Genomic DNA, 22,880 nt, shown 5'->3' with positions numbered 1-22,880 from the left:
AATGTCAAGTGTAGCCAACCAGTACAGCCACGGCACCACCACACGTAAGCGTGTGAATAGAAAACAATTGATTCTTACTACACGCACAATACGATGCCTGCTTTCGTGGCCTTAAAAATGGTTTTCAAGAGACGAATGGACGCATTATCAGGTGCCTAAGCACACGCCGTGCAAGCTCCACGTGGCCCACACTTCCGCCTCCCACCTGCGTGTGGAAAGCTACAGACGAGCGTTGGGCGTACTGCGCCATCTTGTGGCGGTAGTTGAGGTTGTTGCAGAGCTGCTGCTGCTTCTGCTTATCGGTGAGCGCCGGGTACGTGGGGTCGGCGCCCACGCACACGGCCAGCAGCCGGTGCACAATCACATCCGAGTATCTGTAACGGTACAGGGAGACAACAACAACAATATTCACATTTGTTGTAGCCTCTATTTAATATGAAGATTAAATTTACAGTAGATACAGGCTGCGGTATGGCCACGAGATGCCAACGGAGCAGCGGTATTAATCCACCAAGCACCGCGATTCATTCTGGTGGATCTCAGCGGGTTTCACGATCCACCAGAAAGCTACTCAAACAATGACTCAGATGGATTTAACGCTGTGATAGAATACTGTACTCTGGACATACCACGTTCTAGCACCATCTGCTTGTGGAAATTAGCTTTATTAATGTATGAATTTAATTCTTTGTTGAGGATTTTTTTTATTTGTCATCAGATGTAACGCAAATTGCTGCCTGCTCATATCTGTGTTCTTATTTAAGATTCACAACAAAATCGTTAGCGATCCATGGCAGAATTGCAATTCACTTTTGGCCGCCGCTGCAACACGGCAATGGATTCTTGATTCTGCACGTGGAACACTGTCACCCTCCTTGTAGGCGTTGGTGTTCTCCGGATCCTCTAGTTTTTCTCCAACACAAGCCAAACAACCATTTAAGGAATTGGCCAAACTTCCCGTTTATAGGACCTTTTAGAAAAATAAGTCAAAATCTGAATCTTTATCCTGGAGAAATCCGATTCGCGATAAAAGCTCTTTTTGACAGATGTCCAGTAGGTAGATGATAGGAGTGCTAAGAATAGGAAAGGTAAACAAATCACTAAAAGTAAATAATAGAAAAAAGATATACAAGTACGTAGCCAATCGTGCTAATCGGAGGTGTGCCATAATGACAAATTAACATTGCATAAGTACATCAATTAATGAATAAATTCCTAAACTTGGGAAAGGCAGCACAGTCCCAGACCACACCAAGACAACAACATAGTCCCCTCAATAATCGCGAAGGTCAATTTCACGCGTGTGCCTGACGCCAGAGCACGTCACCGTCGAATGGGCAACGTGAAGTGGGTGTAGATGGCGGTGGCGAGCCCGTAGTGGTGGGTGTCGGGATCCATGCTGGAGCAGAAGTAGATGGCCTGCATCATGCAGCGCGTGGCCAGGATGCGCAGCAGAGTGTTGAGGTATGGTGGCGCTCCCGGCACCGCCGCCCGGTCCAGGGACTCGGCCAACGCCTTAGCCGAGTCCACCTGGATCTCGATGTTCTGCGCAAAAAAATCGGGCACACCGGCGTTTGTGAGGTGACTATCCCGCACGTGGCTTGTAGTTCAGTGCTGGGGAAGCAGCAAGGGTTGTGGTGTATTGGAAAGAAAACGTTATTCAGCGCACTTCCTGTAGGCATTCAGGTTTCTATAACCTGGCTTGCCAGGAGAAGGCAGTACGGCAAGTGGATTAATCTACATCTGGCACAGTGCCTGGCTGCCTTCCAGCGTTGTCTGTGGTTCGTCACACCTTTTGAGTTGCTCTGCCTCTAAGGGCGAGTGGAAACTATACGGCTACATCTCAAGATAAAGGTAAAAGGTGCAGCCCTGCAATTGCTCGCTCAGGCCAATACTGACATCGTTTCAAGACACCTCTGCTTCACAGTAGGGGGTAGCACATTCCCACCCATTTTGAGCATAATGTTCATCACAATAAGTCGACCTGATATTTCAACATTTCAGTGCTGGAATTTATCTAAAATTAAATACAGTACTACATTTATCGTGATGGTTTTTTGTTGCTTCTTTCTGTGGAGTAGCTGGGAAACGAGCCGAGTCCTTCAACTCCCTACACTTGATAACACAGTATGTTCAATGCGGCTGCTGGATTTTGAAGCCAGGGTCCCAGCTGTAATCTCTGGGTCATAGGGTGACCCAGGTGACCCTTGCAAATGAGACTATTATGGTCTCTTGAGTTCCCACCCGGTTAAACCAAAAGACCTCAAACAAAAATTTGAGCCACCCGGCGACCTCTGAATTCCTTGCGAGGAGGATGATATTGAAGGAAGGTTAACAGCAATCTAGAGACAGTAGAAACCCTCTTAAAGACGGTAATTGGTTCCACGAACCCGAGCATTAAAGGATTTGGTCATTAAGCGAGTATAGGAAATACGTGTTAAAAGCTTAATTCGTTCCGATAGCATCAAAAGTTTCCCTTGTTCACCCAAAAAACGTACTTTATAATATTTAAACAATGGATATGAATACATAAAGATACTAACATTATAAACACATCATATTAAAATAAACACTGTTAATAAATGCATTAATTCATTTTTATTTAAAGCTTTCGTGACTGCAGGGATTCATATTCTTGGTTCCTTCGGTAAATTCACGTAGAAGGGAAACAATAAAATAATAAACATTTAAAACAATAAAATTCTCACGACGTTTCGACTGCAACACAAGTAATCATCATCAAGTGTGAAAACCACAACAATAAAATTTGAAAAAAGTGGCGGTTATTTTAACGTTAGCACCACGGAGAGAGATTTCATAAACCATTTCGGGTCTTAATTGATTGATCACGCTTAAGGTGGCTTTCAGACCGCATCCATTATTTTTCGTCTCCCCCCTCCTCTTTTCCGAACATAGATGGACTCGTCCATCTGAACAAACTGTCAAATCTCTCTCCGTGGTGCTAACGTTAAAAATATCTGCCACTTTTTTCAAATTTTCTTGTTGTGGTTTTCACACCTGATGATGATTGCTTGTGTTGCAGTCGAAACGTCGTGATAATTTTATTGTTTTATATTTTTATTATTTTATTGTTTCCCTTCTACGTGGCATTAATTCATATTTACTGTACCTACAACAGCCCGTCGTTAACAGGGAAATGGTCGGTTAAGCCTACACATTGAGCTCTATGGAGGCCCGTTGTTAAGCGATTAGTTAACAAGGGTGGTCGTTAAAAGGGGTTCTAACTCTACCTTTGATTTGGCCGCATTCACCAAGATGTCGTAGTTGGAAGGCGGAGGTGCCGGGTGGCGTCGGAGCAGCGCACACTCGGGGAATTCGCCTACGATGCGCTCCGCCATGGAGATGTTGGCGAGCAACATGAACTCCTCCACCATCGAGTTGGTCTCCCTGTGTACACGCACCAGTTTCCGCCAACACAACACATCAATCACAAGGGTCAAGAATCTTTATCTTAGATTATTTTGCTGATAATAAATTTCCCACGTGATAAGCCACTTTGTTCAGCTATCATTTGTGGTCAGGGTTTTACTTGGTAAGATAAAAATAGTTTAGTTGTATTTGTATATTTGTTTAAGTTATTTGTTTACCTTTCCAATACTTTGCAATCCTAACGTGTGCTTGTATTGTTTGTTGTTGTAACGTTGTGACCTGCCCCAACTGGACATCTGTGAAAAAAGAGCTTTATAGCTCATCGGATTCTTCCAGTATAAATATATATTTTGATTCTGATAGAGAGATCTGCACAACAGTGGGATTGCAGTCATGGGAGGTGTCTTGTTGACGAGACTCACTTGAGTTCCTTGGTCTGCAGGTCGATCGGGTCGTGGGTTTCGCTGTCCATGTGGAATCGGACCTCAAGGGGATGCCAGAGTCAATGGCCTACGGGTGGAGAAGGGACATGAGCGATTATCATGTCCAGCCAAAACAACACAGAATCTTAATATAAGACACTTCACAAACTCAGATATTTGAGTTGAACATGCACAGCTCATTAAGTCAATCCACTGCTGGATGAGGGCCGCCCCATGTCATGCGGGTCGTGGGGTAGTTTTACCGTACTTAACCGTGGTGGTCAGTACGCGTTGGCAAAGGTGGGGGAGCACAGACATGGGAGCATTAAGTAGAGTAAAACAATTTATGTCACTGCATTGTCCTCTATTGCCCACAATGTAGCCCCGCAGCAGCCTGTAACACTCCAATCTAGAAGGATGTTATTAACCAGGTAAAACCTTAACTTCTTTATTGTTGCCTTCATTTCTGCATCTCCAGCCTCTTCAGCCTCCCACTCCCAGCCCCGCTCACTTCCACCCCCCCCCCTGGCATTTTGCCGTGCTCGCCCCTTTAATCCCTCTAGCAGCACCCCACTTCCCCTATCCCACACCCCCCCTCTCTATCTCTCCCCCCTTGCTCCCCCCCACTCTCTTACCTATATAGCCTCTTGTTACAACAGCCCTTTTTTGCCCACTTCAGCAATTGTTTCTGGCTGTGGTTGTCCCACCTGAAGAAGGACGCTTGTGTTGCGCCCGAAACGTCGTTATTTAATTTAGTTGTTATTTTATTTTATAGTTTTACATACGTGACTTTACTGAAAAAAACAAAGAGTATGAATCCTGTAACACTTCTTTGTGCATGGTATTCACCCAAGCCTCATGCATCATGGGGTCAAAAAAAGCTACAGGTGCAGCCTTGCAATTGCTTGCTCAAGCCACTGCTGGAAGAAGGGGGCTCCCATAAGATGGGGCCCCTCTAGAGATACACCCTTTTACAGTCCCTCTCAATGTATTTTAGCCTACTCTTCCACGCTGGCCGGATGTCTTAGAAGACACGGGAGTAACCACACTTTACCGCACCACAGGCGACCTGCCGATCGACTAAATGTGGTGCACCCATTAATACTGCTCAGCGCTCCAGAGGCGGTGGAGGGGATGAGGATCTTGACAATGAGTTACCCGTTTTGAATGCGCCTCTGCTTGAGGATCTTGGCCAGGGAGTGGAGGCCACGCAAGCTGCTGGTGACCGGGTCCTTCTGCCCGGCGTCGTCCATCATTAGCTGAGCCTCTGCGTATGTCAGAGACGCCTGCGGGGATACGATGAACACACCACGGGTGAACCATGGGGTCCTCGCAATTACACAATGCCCACGCCTGATCCAAGCCCAAGCCAGAACTCAACAGATGTCTACGTGGCTCCCGATGACCACTGAGGGTTACGCTCACCCAAAGACAGCAAAATTGATATTTTTTGAATTCTCAAAGCTGGAATTTAACCAAATTTAGTGCAATGTAATTTGGTGGTCTTTTGTGCAGTGAGTTTAACACGTAGGCTTTCGTGACCAATATCATCCCTAATAATACAGGTTTTTTTTGGGTTAGATTGTGTAAATACATAAATATGTCGTTAAACCCGCCACCACCCCACAGTGGACTAGTAAGGGTTGTCACATAAACAGAACGTGGCCAATTCGTCACTGGTACAACACACCGGTGTGCTGTACTCGTGACGAATTGGTATGTTCTGTGTTTTGTGCAGTGATTGTTGACTGGACAGAGACCATCAACTCACTACTTTCATGTCCTACCTCGCACCTCCGATTAGCACAGTTGGCTACGTACGGTGCAAAAGAAGTTCAACATACATACTACCACTTGTGAACCCGGTTCATCTCGCTACACTTGTGAACCCAGAGGTGCAAGCTCAACGCTCTGACCTCTCAGCCATCCGGAAACCTCAACTGCACTAACATAGCAAGGCACCGATACAATACACGTGAAAGCAAACGAGAGTTTTACAAAAACTGAACGTCTGTGGGGGGGAAATCACCTTGGAATTGATGATGCTCTTGGTAAAACGTGTGCTCACGATCTCAGCCTTTGGAGTCATCTCCCATATGCACGAGAACGCCAGCCTGCACGCGCACAGCACATGCACCGTCGCCATTCACCGTCGAGTGGCGGAGTCGTCGTCATTGGAGTGGTGCAGGGTGTTCACTCAGGAAAGCCTCGCAAAGTCTCGAGACTCTTTTTCAGGAGGGTCTTGCCAAGTTTTTGGTAGTCGAGTCATTCTTTCAGCAGTGGGATGTTTGACCAAATACCGGTTTGGGTTGTTACAAATTACTCAACTGAAATATATATGTAGCAACCATTGTTCGACTACAAAAGCTTTGCAGTACCCTACCGAAGTTATGAGATTCAGTGAGGCTTTTCTTGGTTAAGGATCATAGTAGTAATAACACGTTTATGTTAGCGATGAGAGGAAACCTGATAACCTGGAGTCAACCCATGCTAAATAGGGGGAGAACATACAAAAGCTACATGGAAAGGCAACCAAGTCGGGCATCAATCCTAGGCCATTCTTGCTGTGAGACACGTGTTACCATTGTGCCATCCTGGTTTGGCTGCTTATGTATGTACACATGCTAGTGTGGATCTGTACAATGACACTTTAACAGTGCCACGCATCATGGGATTACATGTGCACCTGGCAACAACGCACGTTAGCTGCTGAGTATGGGTTGCAATGTGCGCACTCGCGAGTTAACAGTTGTTGGTGCATCTCACCGGTCGACGTTGGATCTCAAGGAACACAGGTTTGAGCTCAATAACTCTGGCACCATATCAATCCTCTGCAGGCGCACAAACACAAACGCAACAACTTCTCTGTCAATAAACACAATCTGGCAAATACATATGCACCAACTCAACGAGTGTTTTGCAAGCAAACCCACACATGATTAAGTCACCTGCAGGTAACTGTTCAGCAAGGAGATGTTTTCGCGAATGCCAGTAAAGATTGTATGGGTTTTATTTAGAAGAAATCTGATGAATCCAGAGGAAACCCATTCACTAACAGGGGTGAGAACAAACAAAACTGCAAGCAAAAAGGCACAAGAGTTGAGTAATCAAACCCAGCGTCTCCTTGCTGCAAGGCACAAGTGTTACCACTGCGCCGATAGCCTGCCGCTCATGATGTCACGGTACATCATATGATAAGAAATCCGCAAAAATCAACTCGTTTAAAACATCATGAGATATATTTAGCATTGTTATTGCACATTTTTTTATTCTAATTCATTTTTAAGTTATCGTTATTCATACGGGAAGTACTGAAAAGCACACAAAAAAATGTGGTGAAAATGTCAAATACAATTACAGTTGTGGGGAAACTGGTACCGCGATGATCGTTACATCATAATATTTTACATCATGTCGTAAAGTTAAGAATGAAAAGATGAAATCGGCAGGTCGTAAAACACTTGATATTGTGGCAAGAAGAAATCCACATCTCACCTTCTCACACAGGTAAACTGTGGTACCACGCAGAGATGCCTCCTCATCCAAGGCATTCCCCGGCCGGATAAAGTAGCTCACATCGGCGATGTGTACCCCAACCTAGAACACACATTAATACACCGTCACCACCCTCACATGCATGGATGTGTAATGACAGGGTGATACCTGCCGGCCTGTAAGGGTAATTAAGGTTATAGCTGCATTACATAATGCCTTATTATGAAGGGGCGTATCTGGGGTAAAGGTCAACGGCGGAGTCAGTCGAGAAGCTCCGGGAACCATCCCGAAGGGCCTAGAAGGTTCTAGAAAGGGGGCGTGGCCAGAGGTGGAGCTTGGCCACTCCAGGCAGATATAAAGAGCACCGAATCAGAACTTCGGGGCTGTTAGCGTGGGGTCTGGGTCCTGGTTGCGTCGCTACCGTCATCATCTCTTCGTCTTCGACCACGTGGCTGGTTCTTCTGCAAGAGCAGCTCTGTCTCCGCCGCTACGCTCGTTAACCAGCCAGCGTAGCTACGCAGGACGCAGATGGGCTGCGTGTTTGTACAGCCTAGGTGTAGCCGCGTTACGAAGTGTATCGCCCTGTGTGCTTTTAATAAATAAGACGCCTTCTACTAGACGTCTGGCGGAAGTCGCTCACTCCACATGCATGCATAACCTCCACCATAGCCACTCCGACCAAAGCAGAATAATGTGAAATGAAATGCACACCCATTACTACCTGGTGCATTCATTGTGAACCAGGCATTCGGCCAGTGACGTGGACACTTAGGCCAGTGGGGTCTTAGCCATGGCTTGGCTCAGGCTTGGCTCTCGCGCAACATGCATTGAGATTATTTCTATTATTTTGGCTGCTATAAATGTCCAAATGATGGGCCACTTTGTTGAGCTATTCATTTGTGGCCAGGTCACTAATCAAAAATAAATCAATACCTCAGTGGGCTTTGCCTGGTAGGATGGGGATGGTTTCGTTGTATTTGTTTGTGTTTGGGTTATTTGTTTATCTTTCTTGTACTTTGCACTACTATTATGTTTTTGTACTGTTTGTTGTTGTAACGTTCTTACCCGCCTCTGCTGGACATGTGAAAAATAGCTTTATAGCTCATCGGATTCCTCCAGTATAAATATTATGATTATAATTCTCAATAATCCACATCAAAGCAACGCTTAAAACCCGAGCTGCCTCTAAGCATGGTTCCAGCCCTGAGCCTCTGTGTCTCTTGTGCCTCCTCGTATATCTCTGCATGCTCCCAGCCACGCTCAGAATTTCCGTGAGCTAAGCCTGAGCCAAGGCACAGCTGAGCCACTCATGCTTCTTTGGAGGCAACGGAGCAGATCAAGCCAGAACCGAGCCATGTTGAAGTCAGTCCTGAGCCGAGCAGAGACCAAGAATACGGGCACTAAGGCAACAATGTTTGGAAACTTAATAACAGGAATATTGTCCACCCCTTTGTCAATCCACTGCAGGATGAGGGCTTCTCCATGCCGTAATGGGTCGCGATTGTCATTTGACCTTGCTTTATTACGATGGTCAATGCATGTGGTGAAGGGGAGAACTTGGGCAGTTTTTTTAGATATCACTCTGTACCGGTGTTAGCCATGACTGGAACTAAACCAGCTTGACAGGATGAATGTGCAGTGCACTTATCATTGTGCACTAAACTCCCCTTGTCACCTCCGTTAGCATTGACAAAACCATGAAAGGAATAGGCACGAATTACCGCGACCGTGACCACGATTACCACCACCAAATGAATACCTCGGTGTTCCCATTGTCGAGCGGTTTGCAGTGTAGGGCATCGTCGATGTCTGTGCAGCCTGGAGGATCCACACTGCAGATGGACAACGCACGGAGGTCCTCCCTGCCAGCCTGGTCCTTGTACGGGACACACACAGCACCAGGTTCAACAAAACGCTGCCTTACAACAAACAAAACACAGGGTGAGCCATACATGGGTAAACCAACTTCATTCTAATGGCGTTCCATCTTCTCAATAGGCGACTGAATATTTTCAAAGTACAGTCCGTTCTCCTATAACTCTGCGTGTTTTCATATCGTGAATTAGATATAATGCGATGAATGCATTAGGGAACACATTTTTTTCATAACATGGATGCGAATTGGATAAAAGGCGATCGAGTGAACAGAACTGCGTTGTGCGAGGCAGAATAAGCGGTTGTACGGTTGCCTCGGTGTAGCATCACACAAGGCGGGATGCTTCTGGATGCTTCTAGATGCTACTCACGTACCCAAAGTCTTTGTTAAGCCTGCGTACGCATCTCACGTGTTATCGCGGACTGTGCTTTACCCTATATTATTTATTATGCGATTTTTCCACAATTCGGTGTTCTTCAGGAACGCAAGTACAGCGTTATAGGAAAAAAGTTTGTAGTCCCCTTGCTCCATTCATTTCTGTACTGGACCATCTCCACAGCTACTGCAGAGTCCTCCACATCCTGGCTCACCACTTTGATCCGCATCTCTCGAGGCCTGCCTCTCGGGTCTCCGCCCTGGTGCTTCCATAAGTCCGTCGCCTTCCTTCCTCCGATGTGAATTTCCTCTCTTCTTACGATGATGTGTCCGAGCCATCGACTTTCTTTCAGGTCGACGGCTTTTCTATATACGGTCTGCGGTAAAGGTGTAGAGCCCCGTGGCTTCTCGTTCATGCCAGTGCAGCGGAAGGACCTCGACTGGAGGGAGAGCTCCAGAGAGGCCCTCTAGAAGGTATTCTACGCAGGCCAAACATCTTGAAACTATTGAGGTTTGACAGCACGATGATGATGATGGGGGGTGTTTTCGCATTTGTCTATTGTCGGGGGCCACACGTCATGGGCCACACCAAAGGCCACCCAGAGGCTACGAGTGGCCCGTGGGCCTTGTAATAAAGAACATTGAAGTAAAGGATTCTCACATGCACGACCAAACACACCAACACACCGCAGGCGTAAGAATTGAACTCAATCGATGAATTGACATATCGTCACACGTCTCATGCGTACCTCTGCTGTGATGCTGAATGTGGGAGGGGACAGGCATGCAAGTACGGCCTGGCTGAAGGGCTGGTGTGGCACGTCGTGCTCCAGCAGCAGCACCTCTGTCTCCGTCTCCTTATCCCCACATTCGCCCAGAGAGCGCGCAAAATGGCCCTGCACAAGCACACCGACGATTAGCACGGTTGTCTACGTATGGTACGGAAGAAGTTCAACATGCATATGCACATACGTGGCCAATCGTCACCGGTATCCCTTTTCCAATGATACATTGGAACCCAGACGGCGCAGATCTCTCGAGGTGTCTGTGGTCACCCACTGGCTTTTTGCTGTGTCGAACCGGAACCAAACCGTGATATGCTGGCCCCACAAGGCATCCAAATCTATCCGGGGGCCGAGCAGGGCCAGGGGCGGGGCTAGCGACACGTTAATTGGGTGACGGCAGTCGGTACACCACGGGGACGTGGCACCACAGCGTCATCTGCACGTGCCTAGACTTGTTCAAAGCATTGACCGTTCATGGCATGGATCCGCTTTTGCAGTGAATAAACAACCTGCAGCCTACTAAACCGTGCCAGCCATGGTGCCGCTCGGTTGTGCAGTGGCAAATAGGTATGAAAAGCACAACCACAATGCCAACCTTGTACCTAACGTTCATGATGTAGAATATTAACCGGCATCTGTTTAAACAAAGATACAACCCAAATAATCCATCTTAACAATATATTTAGCTTTTCCCCAATTTTTTTTCTCATTGTGTTAATGGTATCACACAAGACAAGCAATCTATACCACCCTTCGTGGTCAAGGACGACCCACAGGAGCACACATAACAGAGCTACTTCTAAGATCCAATGAAGTGAAATGCGGTCCAAATTGTAGGGGGGCAGTGCTTTTCCAACCACTCTGCCAATCAAAGTAATGTTCATCACATGGCAGTCAAAAGCAGTAGTTTTCTCAGAGATGGAAATTAAACAATCGAAGTGCACGACCAAATTTAATATCGTTTTTGGTGCAGTTATTGGTGACTGGGCTGAGACTATCAACTTACAACACCTTAATAACCTAGGTTGAATCACAGGTGAGTTTGCCATGCTTTCAAACAAAAAAATCACAGTGGTGCCAGCTCATCCACCCTGACTTCCAATTCACCGTGTCACCGTTCGTGTTTTGGGTTCGACGGCTGTATTGCATACAGAGCCGCGTGGCCGTGCGTCAAGAGACAGAAGGATGAGCCCGACGATGCCGACCACGGGACGGACGGATAAGGTGTCACGGCGTGCGGGGCGTCACGGTGCAGTCGAACGTTCGGGTAGCAGGAGTGTCGCAGCCAGCCATCGATGGCCACCACGATGCGGTGGGCCTGCAGGGACGCTGCTTGTCTTGTCTCCACCCGCACTCGTGGCATGCGGCGGTCCGCGGGCGTGAACAGGTGGCGGGTGGCCTGCAACACGCACAAAGAGCCCCCAGTAAGGCATTCAACAAACTGTTTGGGCGAGTGCCGTCAGCACACACCTATTCAAGCTGGTACGGCAAACGACGGGGTGGGTACGGCCAGCACCATGCCCGACCGCCTTTGTCTCCACAGCGCTGATGTTTATATGCCACATCAGAGACTCATTTATGGCCGAGTCGACCTAGGGAAGGGCCCAAGACAGGTTCAGACATTTGCCGCTGTTTATTGGTTATGAGCGATAAATATAATCCAACTCGGGTCCCAGAATTCGTAGCGCAGCGCGCTAACCGCTACATCACCGCTCCCCACACGTACACACACACATGCAGATCAGCCCACCTCCTTGATTGGGCTGGGCATGACGATGCCGCACAGCGGCCTCGAGTTCCGCTTGATGATGCCAACCACTTTGCCAGTGGGCCGACGCATCTTCCCACTTTCGGCTTTCAGCTGGAGACCAAAACAAAGGACAAACATCGTGTTGCGTAATCTAAGCAAGAGCGACGACAGCAGCAGCAGCAGCTGGGATAGCACCGGGAGATGACAACGCAAACTCAAATGAGCACTCACCACAGTAGCGTCTCTCTCACACACTGAAATAATGAATCAACTATTTTTTTCCAACTCACTGCGTAACACAATACAATTTGGCTTGAAGGGGAAGGAGCAATCCAAAACAATAGCGCTTAACCTGCGGATGTGGTTTCATGCTGTGTCTCATCAATGTCAATAATGAGACTGACGCTTTGTTAAAATGACAAAAGATCACAGTGAGGAGTCCTCCGTAAATATTGATAAGTTAAAACAGTTCTGGCAATTGATAGAATCAACCGGAACACGCCCATCAGATACCACACGTTAAAAAAAAAACCGCGTAGGCTTTTGCGACCAATATTATCTACAACAAAGGTTACCCTCCCATCTAATTCACAATTTGATGCTTAATCTCTCGATTCTTTATGATTTCACTGAATGACATTTCTCTTACCTGCTTAGCACATCAGTCACCCTATATGTGTTTAATGTTTACGTAACGTTTTTATAAGTATAACTGTGCAATGATCAGTCTATAAATAATCTGCCCAAGCCAACTTGCACTACATGCGATTTAATATCTAACACTTGTTTATGTTTGTGAAAAATTGTCGACTTTTCATAAACCACGGGTGTTTTCGTGCCAATTTCAATTAACTTAATTGCTGTACTTTATTATGTTTTGCATTTTGTCACTGTGGTATGTATGCATGTAGAACTTATTTCGCACCGTACACAGCCAATCATGCTAATCGGAGGTGCGCGGAAAGGACAACAATCTAAATACAAAAAGCAGTTCTAAAGAAATTACTTTTCAATATAGAGGCCACCCTGTGACCCAGCTCAGACCGTGGAAGCGACGCCGTGTTGAGCCTGGATATGCATAACAGGTGGTATAGGCTCTGCGCCAAAATGGCTGGCAGCAGAGCGCAGTACAGCAAAATGAACTGTTGTCCTGTCCTTCTATGCTCCTGATCTATGCCCCCCCCCCCTTCACCAACCCGCATCGAAGTATGGTCAAATAACCCCTACGTACATACAAAAAAAGAACGAAATGATTAGCACTCCTGACTTGATTTTGAAGTAATGTAAGGTAAAGTCATTTAATAAACGCAAAATCAAGCTAACAGCATCTCTAATGTGGATTGTTGTCTGGTCACACGGTGTTCATTATGTTTAAGGTCTCTCTTGAAGTGGTTGAGTCTTTGTTGTTATTCTTTGTTTAAACTATATTAAAACTATTTAAAAACTATAAACTATTTTAACTTTACCAGGTAAGGACCCTGAGAGCTACATAGCTCTTTTTAAGTGACCTGGCCACAAATGATCGTTCAATGAAGTATCTTATCACATTTGAAATTGATAGCAGCCAAATACTCTAAGTGCATGTCAGATTGTAACTGTGGAGGGAAAAGCCGGAGGACCTGGAGAAAAATCCATGCGACCACGGGGAGAGAGACACGCACACTGCAGGTGTCTGGGTTTGATTTTGGTTCAGCAGTGTTGACGCTCCACTCACCACATCCTCCTCATTCTCTTCTGCAACGTCCCCTGCGACGCCCTCATCGTGCAGGACCAGCGAGGAGGGGGCAACCCAGCGCTCCTCGGGGAACATCTCCACGCACACGATGTCGTCGTGCATCGCGCGGTTTAAATGCTGCAGCCCCTGGATCAACACCTGCATGGAGACAAAAAAGATCCCCCGTATAGCCTGAACAGACCGCTGGGCCAAGTGCTGTTAGAGAGCAGCATATACAGTAAAACCTTGGATTGCGAGTAACTTGGTCTGCGAGTGTTTTACAAGACGAGCAAAAATTTTAATGAATATGAATTTGATAAACGAGCGAGGGTCTTGCAATACGAGCAGCTTTGTACTGCCGAGCGTCACGTGATCACAACTGATATACGAGTGCTTTGATATACGAGTGCTTTGAATTACAAACACGTTTCCGGAACGAATTATGCTCGCAATCCAAGGTTTTACTGTACAAGAGTTTTAATACCACGAATAAACAATTTAAAATGTAGGACTATGAGCCCATCAATCTTCTGAAACCAATGTTTTTCAGTAACATATGTTCAAGCAGGGCGATTTCTGGACTGAGTTTTTTCTCCAACAAAGGGCCAATGTACCTAATTGTTATTTAACGTTACATTTTGGACGTGGAAATAGACCATTAATTTTGTTAACAAAGTAGTCACAACCATCATTAGACCTGCTTTGCCAGTACCAAAATATAATAGGGTTTTTCCCCTTTTTTCTGGCAACAAAACTGAATCCTTTTACAAGGAATCATGTGTGCATTAACCACAATACTTGTGGTCAAAATGCAAAGAAAAACACACTGATAATATTTGCAATATATGCGTATGCCTTTTGGCATCCTCTGGTCTCGCACCAATTGGGTCGAGGCTCAAAAGAAAGCCATCCCTGGTGTGGACCAATCAGTCTCAAGGACAATGCATATATTATCATAGTGTGTTTAACATGTAGGCTTTCGCGACCAATATTATTCATAATGAAGGTTTTTGGGTTAGATCGCCTTATCATGGATTATCATAGTGTGTTTTTTGTTTGCATTTTGACCACAAGTATTGTGGTTAATGCACACATGATTCCTTGTAAAAGGTTTCAGTGTTGTTGCCAGAAAAAAAGGGAAAACCCCTATTATTAAAGTAGTCACAATAACGTGGTTGTGGTGGCGTAGCTATCGAGTGTGCAGGCAGTGCAACTGCACCAGGACCCACAGGCCGGGGCGGCAGGAGCCAGGCTACGACACCTACGTAGGGTGCAAAAGACGTTCAAAATACAAATATTTTAGCCCAGTAGCTCTTAACCTTTACTGCAGCCTTGCAGTAAAGGTTAAGAGCTACTGCTCATGCCAAGAACGCTATGCCACTGCTTCATTATAAATTTGTTTTTAAAACTCACACAGATACGATCGAACAGCATTGTTCCTTCCAGACGCAGGCTTGTGAAACGTGTACCTCTTTATCACTGTCACCGTCCCCTCGCACCCTCAGAGTCCCCTCCAGGTAATTCTCACGACTCGCAAGGAAGGTTCCCTGGACAAACCGGCCGGAGCGCACACCTTGCTGCAGCTGGGACAGCGGGAGATGTTCGGGGAAGATTACCCGGGACTCCACCACATCCTGCACACGTACACAGCACACGCACGGCACATGCACGCGTCAACAACAATTTTGCAACCGCCATCACGTAACGAGACGAAGGATCCAGTCTGATTTATCTCAGAGCAGTACGGCCATCTGTGTTAGAGAACGTTCCACAAAAGCGGATATCATAGAGCTACCTCTAGAGTTTCACCCTTCCGTCTCTGCTTTTTGCTAAATATTCCACGTTATAAATCTAGGATTTATTTGATTGATTGACCATTGCTGGTGAGGATGAGACGTTCTAAAAGGGAGCTGTTTAACACGTATTCTTTCGCGACCAATATTATCCATAATAAAGGTTTTTTGGGTAAGAGCGCGTAAATGTGTGTAGTTAACCCGGTACAGCCAATTAGTAAGGTTTGCTACGTAAAACAAAACGTGTCAATTAGTTACTACTGCAGCACGCCAGTGTATTGGAGAGTAAACCCACAACACTTACAAATCGAGTATATCGTTTCCCTGGCGATTACAACCAGCGAAACGTCGTACTCAGCGCAAGGCAAGTGTCCCTTTCTTCAGTGAGGCAGCTGGATGCAACGCGGAAGTGAGGGGTCGGACAAGGGTACAGGCCCGCACCATAAATATGAGGGGGGGGGGCAGAGCTGATGCACGCATACGGAGTCTCACCTGCTCCGAGGCCAGTGCCAGACGGTCAATCAACTCAGGGTTGTCCAGCAAGCTGCGCACGTATTCCTCCACTGGGGGTACACGATTTACCGGACGATTTAGAGTGCCACCCAAAATGTAATTTTGTTACTTTTCAAGTCATGCCTGCTGGATTTATTAATTTTCCTGTTTAACTAAAGCACTGTTTAACAAGAGGCACTACAGACTTGATTCAAAGCTTTCGTGACTGCAGGAATTACTCTTTGTTTTTTTTCAGTAAAGTCACGTATAAATAAGAAATAATAAAATAACATAATAGCGTACGACGTTTCGGTTGCAACACAAGCAGCCATCATCAGGTATTGAAGAGCTAAATTTACGAGAGAGAGGAAACACATAAACCCAGATGTATATACATACACACAAGTAGGGGGGAACTAACACAGATACAACAGGGGACACAGAGAGAGAAGCATACCAAACAAACAGGGTTTAGCAAAATTTGGAAACCATATAAAGCAACACAGACGGTCGGTCAAAACACAATTAACGCATAGTGTGGTTGATTACGCTATTTCAAAGATTGCTAAATTGCAAGTTAAGTATGAAATTTAAAATACAGACCGCGCACACACACATAGACATCCAAGTAGAGTGAACCAGCACAGACACGCACACAGTGAAGTCGCCTTAAATAGGCAGAGAAGGTAAGGCTGAGAGACAATGGGACAATTTAGCATGAGGTATGCATGGAGCAAAGGGGGTGCAGCAGCACACACTCGGAAACACCAAGGCCCACACACAGGCAGAGACAGCACAGAGACACAAATCCAAGCCAAGACACAAAGGCAGATACACAAGCAGAGACAACACAAAGACACAAACCTCATACCTCCCCGTAGAGGTGGTTCAGACTTGATTCGAAGCTTTTGTGACTGCAGGAATTACTCTTTGTTTTTTTCGGTAAAGTCACGTATAAATAAGAAATAATAAAATAACATAATAGCGTACGACGTTTCGGTTGCAACACAAGCAGCCATCATTAGGTACAGAAGAGCTAAATTTACGAGAGGAAACACATAACCCCAGATGTATATACAGACACACAAGTAGGGGGGAACTAACACAGATACAACAGGGGACACAGAGAGAGAAGTATACCAAACAAACAGGGTTTAGCGCCCGAAACGTCGTGATTTGTTTTATTTTATACCTATGTTACTTTACCGAAAGAACCAAAGAGTATGTTTAACTGTGTCTCTGTGACTGTGCGTGTTTAACTGTGTCTTTGTATTTGACTGTGTCTGTGGTGCACGTCTTTGTTGCCCTTAATATGGCTGTCTGGGTAGCGAGTGGTCGCTCAGTGGTTAGTTCACTGTGCTACGAACCCAACGGCCAGAGTTCGATTCCCGCTCACGGCCAACATCAGTGACAATTATCTGAACCGGTCTTGGGCCTCCCCAGGTGGACTCAGTCTCAAATGAGTACCTGGTGCGGTGTGTAAACATCTACACTGGGGAGACAATGGCGGCCGGGCGTGTTGCTGGGCACCCACCCCGTCGTGTACCGTGGCCGACCTTCACAGAAGTTGCCCCAAGTTTGTTGAAGGCCACACAGGGAATTTTTTTCTTTTTTTTAGTGCATCCACCGCGACCTGGCTGCGAGGAAATTGCTGGTAACGCATGGACACATCGCCAAGATTTGCGACTTTGGGCTGGCACGGGACGTCCAGACTGACCCCAACTACATGGTGAAGGGCAATGTGAGTCCTTCACCTTACTTAGCATCATCAGCATCATTATCAGTATCGCCAATGTCATCACCATCATCGGGATAGAAGGCCCATCACTTTAATTGTACTCAATGTTTTTATTTTATTTTGCACAGCCCCTAAGAAAAAAAGAGTGGGGGTGCTGCCACACACGGTGGTTCAATGGCTCTCCCACCCTGGACTTGCAATCCAGAGGTCGGCAATTGGATTCAATCTCCCTGCTCTGCCGACAGTTCAAAATATGGATGCAATTTCACAAATCCCCTTCCTCCTCCCCCCCCATGTGGTACACGGGGTAACTGGCCCAGAATAACAACCTGTGGTGGTGACCACCAGGCTAACTACACTAATTACAACATGACTAGCTACGACAGAACGGGACCACATCTCGTGTCCCAGTCCATGTGTTGGAGACTCGGTAGAACGTAGACGTAGACAAAGGTTTCTTCAGGATGAACAACAACGCCGGTCCCTCTGGGGGACCCAGCTTATATTCTCTGTGGCGTGGCTGGCTCCGCCCTTGGCCACGACCACCTTCTTGAATCATCGAGCAGCAACATCTGGACCCCGACCACGTGACCACCCCTAGCCCCCACTTGGGGCCCCTTTGTAGACTTAACCGGTCACGTGTCCTCTCGGGTCAACCAGAGTGCCATGGCATTTAGTAACCCGTTTCCTACGGTCGGCACTCCCACACCCTATCCTGTTGGGTTGGCACTGCACGCCAAGCGTGATGCCATCCAGCGGGATCAATCAGCGCTGACCGAGCCCCTCTAGGGCTGGTACTACACCCACACCAGAGTGGTATCCGCGATGTCAATACACCGCACGCCGTGCCTCTCTAGGCCCGGCACTAAACAGTGCCATCCCGTGATGTCACTACACATTTAACCCTTCAGGGTAGTGGAGGGCTAGATGACGCTAATTTGGCCAGATGAATATGGCCTGACGCAAAAAACGTATGACGAATCGCGATGCATCGGCCTGAACTGAATTTACTGAACATATTGTTGTTGTGCTTGTGGCCATGCGGTCATGTCCATTAGGTGCCTCTGCCTGTAAAGTGGATGTCTTCAGAAAGCATGTTCCATGGGCTCTACAAGGTGCAGAGCGACGTGTGGTCATACGGTATGCTACTGTGAGAAATCTTATATTTTGCTGAGACAAACTTTCACTTGCCACAAACATTCGGGGCCCTGAGTACAGAAGATCCTCACAGCAGACAACGATTGTAGTCTTATCTTACACTATGATTTTTAATTGCGTAAAGTTCAGATTTAAAGCTTTCGTGACTGCAGGGATTCATCTTCTTGGTTCTTTCGGTAAAGTAACGTAGAATGGAAAAAAAAAACGTAATAAAAATAAAATTTTCACGACGTTTCGGCCACAACATAAGTAGCCTTCTTCAGGTGAAGGAACAGAACTGTCGGGACGACAGCACTTCAATGACTGCTGCTAAGATTCGCAGTGTCGTTTAAACTAGGTGGGAGAGGTAAAGTGCCTTGACAAAGGAGTTTACATATCAAACAGGATAATTTAGCATTTAAATAGCTGTGTTAAAGTGTTGGATCAGCAGGGTGTTAAAGTCAGAAATTAGCATGTAACTGGGAGATTAGCATGATGTTAATGTGAGGGATTAGCATGTGACTGGTCACGGAAATAGCTATGTTAAAGTCAAAGTTTCCATCTCAACAGAGGCATTTAGTATATGGACGCTAAAGGACTGCAACTACCCAACTATCATACAATAAACCGATGTGAAAAAAAACTAAGTAGAAACTTCATCAATATAATAAATGTACTCAATATATTCTTCAATAAATTGAGCTATAAACATAAAGTAACTGGGAATACACTACACTATCTAATGAATAGCATATAGTAAACTACTAAAAACTAAAATACAAACTACATCATCAATGTTATCAATAAACTCTATATACTCTCCATCAGCTGAGCTATTAACAATAAGTCGTTATACATTACAATGCCATATGGCGAAAAAAATGGGTGGCGGTTTTTTCCTTCTTTCCAACGTTAGCACCACGGAGAGCGACGAGCCTCGTTCAGACGGACGAGTCCATCCATGCTCGGAACGGAGGAGGGGGGAGAAACAGCCACGATGTGCTGCTCTGTCCTGTGTTGCATTACAACCATGCCATAAACTAGACTACTATACATTGTAATGTTATACCTTCCAATCTAAACTACATTGTATAATATCGTATACATAGCCCAATGTAAGCTCTAACATTATGCATTATATTGATATGTCTCCAAATAAACTTTTTCCTACATTACACAACTATACACCGTAATATACACTACCATAGACAAACCCACCCTTGAATTACACAATGCGTTACTTTAGACTACCCTATACTTTAAACTGTAAAATATTAGACTTGTAATATTACACTATGTATTATTCTACCAACCCTACTGTATACCACACAGCTGTATATTCACTATAAAATTACAATACTATATATTGCCTTATGAATTATGTTAAACATTACAATGTTATACTATTTATTATTATATAACATGCTATAAACCAGGGGTGTCCAAACTACGGCCCGCGGGCCAACTGCGGCCCGCCATCCATTTTTAATTGGCCCGTATCAAAGTTTAAAAATATAATGGACTATGGCCCACTGTATTGCATTTCTTAATTTAAACACTAGATGGCGATATTGTCTTGAACAAGGCAGCGTCTCCACAAAGCAAGCAATCGAAGAAAACATTTGCTCAGGGTCACCAGAAATGCCGGAACCGAAGAGACGCAAGATTGCAAGCGAGTGCAGAAAATTTCAGACTCGGTGGAAAAATGAAATTTTTTTCATAGAAACCAAGGGGAAGTGTGTTTGTTTGATTTGTAATGAGAGTGTTGCCGTGATGAAAGAGTACAATGTACGACGGCATTATGAAACGAAACATCAGACCTTCACGTCCTACACTGGCGCCGAGCGGAGAGAGAAGGTAAAGCAAATGGCAAGCTAGCCTGCTAACGCAGCAGCAGGGTTTTTTTTCCGTGCTAACAAAGCTCAAGAAAATGCAACAATAGCCAGCAATGAAGTAGCTCAACTCATTGCCCTACACGGGAAACCTTTCTCAGACGGTGACTTCATCAAACAGTGCCTCACTAAAGTCGTGGGAATGTGCCTGGAGAAAATGCAGGATTTTAACGATGTTAGTATGTCCAGAAATAAGGTTGTGCGGCGAATTGAAGACTTGTCGGCTAACTTAAAACAGCAAGTGTCAGATAAAGCTTGTGCTTTCGATTTTTACTCGATTGCATGTGATGAGAGCACAGATGCCACGGACACTGCACGGCTGTTAATTTTTTTGCGGGGAGTTGATGAGAATTTTTGCATTACGGAGGAACTGCTTGATCTTCGGAGTCTAAAGGGGACAACAACTGGGAAGGATATGTTTTGAAGCTGTGTCAGATTCAATTAACCAGGCTGGACTTAAATGGGACAAGCTGTGTGGAATTACAATGGATGGGGCTCCAGCAATGACAGGCGAGCGCAAAGGAATGGCTTCTATGGTGAGTGCCAAGGTGCAGGAGAGCGGAGGTGAGACTGTTAAAATGCACTGTATCATCTACCAAGAAGCCCTCTGTGCCAAGATAATCCAGCTTGGCGATGTGATGAACACAGTTGTGAAAAATGTCAAAAAATTATGGCCCGAGGGCTTTACCACAGAGAATTGCAAGCGTTCCTCTCTGATGTCGATGCTGAATACGGGGACCTACTCTACCATTCCCAAGTGCGCTGGCTCAGTCGCGGCTCCGTGCTGCAGTGGTTTTATTCCCTGAGATCAAATATCGACAAGTTTTTGAAAGAAAAGGGCAGACCTCTCCATGAGATCAGTGACCCTTTATGGTTGGCAGGCCTGGCTTTTTTAGTTGATCTCACGAGACTACAAGGCAAAGAGCAGCTGGTACCACAGCTGTATGTGCACATGAAAGCATTCCGTGCGAAGCTCCGTCTCTTCGAGTCACAACTGCGCAACTTCAATGTAGCGCACTTCCCCACGCTGACCGAAATCAATGCGCATTTCCAAATGCCAAGCTCTCTGCAAAAATGGGAGAATATGTGTCTGTGATCACATCTCTCATGACAGAATTCAGTCAGCGCTTCCAAGATTTTTCTGTCATTGAGAAGGAAATCACACTGTTTGCGGCTCCGTTTTCAATGGATGCAAAAGAAGTGGAGGAGAGTCTGCAATTAGAACTGATCGAAATTCAGTGTGATGATTCTCTGAAGAATCAGCATCAGCTTCTCTCCCTACCTGACTTCTACCGGAGTTTGGAAAAGGCCAAGTTTCCTCCGACGAGACGCCATGCAAAACGAATGATGAGTCTGTTCGGCTCAACATACATAAGTGAGCAGACATTCTCTCTGTTAACGCTGAACAAAAGCAGGCTGAGAACCAGAACGACCGACAGCCATCTCCGTGACGTCCTTCGCATCTCAACCACCAAACTTACTCCTGACCTGCCAGCTATCCTTCAGACCAAAGTGCAGCATCACTGCTCCCACTGAGCGTAACATTATTCCCATTACAGGTGAGTTAAAAATATACACACCGTTTTCATTTGTTAATAAGCCCAATTACTTCATAAATTCAGTCAATTAAAGTTGATGACAATTGTTTTAACAAACGTTAGTTGATGTGTTAACAAGCCCAATAATTTGTGTAATAAGGTTGAAATATCCACATCCCCTATTTGTCTTCTTGTCTCTCCCTTCATATGGACAATGAAGGGGGATCAGCACCCTAAGAACCAATCTGAGGCTGTCACTGAGAGAATTACCTGCCAACCTTTTGTAAAAAATAAAATATCTACTAATGAAGAGCTATGATGGAGGCTTTTTTTCTTCAAACATGTTCAATAATCAAACGTAATTTACCTGCATTTGATTGATTTTGACAATATTAGTGCATGAGAAGTGAGGCAGTATATCTCACATCTAGTGAGTGGCCCAATCCTTCGTATATTTTTCTGTATGTGGCCCTCGGGAAAAAA

The 22,880-nt window shown here is 45.7% G+C and overlaps 1 pseudogene; it reads right to left on the bottom strand.

Moving 5' to 3' along the window:
* Nucleotides 1-93: 93 nt before the first annotated feature.
* On the bottom strand, nucleotides 94-18,709 carry LOC142923070 (exosome complex exonuclease RRP44-like; annotated as a pseudogene).
* Between the last annotated feature and the right edge of the window lie 4,171 nt (nucleotides 18,710-22,880).

Source organism: Petromyzon marinus, unplaced genomic scaffold, assembly GCF_048934315.1.
Source record: "Petromyzon marinus isolate PM22_M1 ecotype Great Lakes invasive population unplaced genomic scaffold, UKy_Petmar_22M1.pri1.0 PM_Scaffold_26, whole genome shotgun sequence".
NCBI classification, from domain to species: Eukaryota; Metazoa; Chordata; class Hyperoartia; order Petromyzontiformes; family Petromyzontidae; genus Petromyzon; species Petromyzon marinus.
This window is presented reverse-complemented; position numbering and strand designations above follow the sequence as displayed.